The sequence below is a fragment of the Tupaia chinensis genome, unplaced genomic scaffold (assembly GCF_000334495.1).
Source record: "Tupaia chinensis unplaced genomic scaffold, TupChi_1.0 Scaffold146346_2, whole genome shotgun sequence".
NCBI lineage: Eukaryota > Metazoa > Chordata > Mammalia > Scandentia > Tupaiidae > Tupaia > Tupaia belangeri.
This window is the reverse complement of record NW_006206203.1, coordinates 1098567-1101806: the sequence shown is the minus strand read 5'-3', so window position 1 is coordinate 1101806 and position 3240 is coordinate 1098567. Positions and strand designations below refer to the sequence as shown.

Sequence of the window (3240 nt, the reverse complement as noted above, 5' to 3'; positions counted from 1 at the left end):
AAAAACTTTTCCAGAAAAATATGGAAATCTTACCAACCACTTATTTTTACTGAGCAAAAATGTTAGATTCCTACCAATTGCTCTTTTAATTTTGGTCTGATTTTTTTGAAGTTTAGACATCTCTGCTGTTGCTGAGTAGCACACCCATAGAAGACAGCTGGATAAAACATACTATATTATATCAAAATATGAATCTTAGCATATGACTCATTTGGTACATCCTTAGTATCCAGAATAAAATCAGTAGAAATAACACATACTTTTCAAAGATTGTGCACATGCTAAAGTCTTAGAAAAAGGAGCTTTTAAATACAAAGATGAAGAGGTTCTGCTCCACTTACTGGTTGCAGTGTTCCTCCTCACAGAGTAACTGAGGCTTTCTGATTTATTTGTGGCACTTTTGTTTGTAGGAAGGGTATAGATTGGACCAGATCTTGTTGGTTTCTACTCCAAAGAATGTTTGCAACACCCCTCTATTCACGGCAATGTTCCGGGACTGGCTCTGTCTGGACTTCTTAAGACTTCAGTGTCTTAATAACCGTCTCCAGTTCATCATCCTCACCCCGAATGAGAGCCCTGCCTCAAATCAGATCATCTATGCTCACAGTTTCTGGGGGGGTGGGTTGAATTCCATGTTGTAGACTAGGTCTCTGGCTGGATGAATCGTGAGCCATGAGGCATTGTTAAACGACCCCAAGGGCCATTGAGTTTAATCATTGTGTCTGATAAGCTCTAACCAGGGATTCTGCCTGTGGAAACATCTTGGAAAGCCACCCAGCAGCCAGCTAAATTGGGTGAGATTTTTTTTTTGGAGAGGTTTTTTTTTTTTTTTTCTGCTTGACAGAGACAGAGACAGAAAGCGAGAAATCACCCCCCAGGGGGGATGGCCACGCCGCAGTCCCCTCTCTTCCATTCTCCTCTCGGGATCTTGGGCACGCATGCACACGCGCCCGGCATGAGTTTTAAGCCACCGGATCCGGGACGTGAACCATGGTCGACTATGTGGGAGTTCAGCGACATAGCCATTACGCTAACTGCTGGTCCCTTGGGTGAGATTTTTGAGCTCATGGAGAATCATGACATTATCTGGGAAGAGCTTCTCTTGGTGATGAAAGTCTTGGCTAACACACCGATTTCCGTGCCCTGCAGTGTGTTGTCTCAGAGAAGGTCCCTGCTGGAGAAGTATTTCAGCTGGAAGTGCTTGGTGACGTGTGATGACACAGGGCCCTGGCTCAAGCCGAGGGCCCCCATAATCACTGCACGCAGGAGCCATGCAGAGGCCCCCATAGCTGCAGACAGAGGCCTAAGATGCGCGGACAGTGGGGCTTTGGTCTTGCCTCTTCTCTCAGCCACTCCCCAGCCCAGGCTCAATGAACTCTTTTTCTTTAAAAATTTTTAAATTTTATTTTATTTATTATTAATTAATTAATTAATTATAACATATTTTTTGCTATAGGACACGTGCACTCACCAGAGACAGAGAGACAGAGAGAGAGAGAGAGGGAAAGTGGGAAAGCAAGCCTCCAGGTGTGCAAGTCCAACTGAGTTGACCACGTGGGAGTCCAGCACTTGAACCACCATGCCACCTAGGGGCTCTTTTACCTTGATAGGAAAGAGCAGAGAGAGCCAGCATTATGCTATCAGCATAGGCAGGTACTACATGGGAATGCAGCAGGAAAAAAACAAAAACAAAAACCAAAAAACCTGAGGGAAAGTCCCTATTAAAATGAGAGCATATTATGTTATTAATCTCTATGAATGATTTTTACCTGCTCTGCTCATAACTGAAATTAGGTAAGGTCAGATAATGATCATTTCAAATATATTAGCAAATACATCAATCTCTCAAAAACTTTATATATTGGGTTGTCAGAGGAGTCATGACATATTTTGTGTATGTTTTACAAAGGTCACTTATTTATACAAAGAACAAAGATCAATCAATGATAGATTGTTCATTTTATTCAATAACCCTTTGGCATCTTCTAGGGAGCTTCATAATTCCTGGTTCATAGAAGAAACTGTCTTTATCAGTGAAAAACTGAACAAGGTGCTGATTTACAGCCTCATCTGAATTGATCATTATACCATGCAAGGAGTTTTGAAGATATCGAAACAAGTGGAAATCTGAAGACACGGAGTCAGTCAAGTAAGGTGCGTGTGGCAAGACATCCCATCCAAGCTCCAGTAATTTTTAACAGGCAGTCAAACTTGTGTGTGGTTTCATGTAGTCATGATGGAACACAACTCCTTTACAATTAGCGAGCTCTGGATGTTTCTGGATGATGGATTCAGTTAAACTGTCCAATAGCTGATCATACCCATTCAAATTGATTGTTTGGTTCCTGGTTAGAAGCTCAAAAAACACTTTCACAATCCTACCACCCTGAGAGCATGATCTTCCTCTGATGAATGTCTGCTTTCCACGTTGTTTGAGGTGAATCATCATGTCGGAACCAAGACTGTCTGTTCACCACATTGTTGTAAACAATCCACTTTTCATCACCAGTTATGGGTCGCTTCAAAAAAAGGATCATTTTCCTCATGTTTAATGAGTTCATTGCAGATGTTCAGACACGCCGTCAAATGAACTTCTTTGAGTTCATGAGGAACCCAAATATTGAGCTTGCTAGCGTCTTTAGCTGGTCATGAATACTTGAGTAATGGATGTTCAGTGTTTCTACAATCTCTCATGTCGTGTAATGTGTGTTTGCCTCGATCAGTGCCTTTATTTTGTCATCATCGACCTCAGCAGGCCTCCCTGACCAAGAAGCATTGCTGAGATCAAAATCACCAGCGTGGGATTTCATGAACCATTGTTGGCGCTGATGTTCTTGTAGAGCATTGTCAACATAAATATATACAACTTTTCACAATCTTGAAATGTGGTCTTCCCTTTATGGAAGTAAAAGAATAAAATATGGCAAAAATGCAGTTTGGTCTTCCATTTTCAACTTGTTATAAAATCTCCAAAGCTCAACCAAATCACTTATTTAGCTTTTTTTTTTTTTTTTTAGAATGAAGCAGGAACTCTGAACTGTCAAATGACAGCAATAACATAGATGTGAATGACTCTAATACTTCAAACAATGAACTAGCGCCATCTGTTGCAAAAATGTGTCATGTCTTTTCTGACCACCCAATACATTTACTGTCCCCGCATTCCAATAAATGGGAACCATATCATTGAGTCTGTAAGTTATTTATTTATTTATTTATTTATTTATTTATTTATTTTTG

At 40.7% G+C, this 3240-nt stretch overlaps 1 pseudogene; it reads right to left on the bottom strand.

Moving 5' to 3' along the window:
* Positions 1-359: 359 nt before the first annotated feature.
* LOC102493970 (GTP:AMP phosphotransferase AK3, mitochondrial pseudogene) lies at positions 360-1287 on the bottom strand (annotated as a pseudogene).
* Between the last annotated feature and the right edge of the window lie 1953 nt (positions 1288-3240).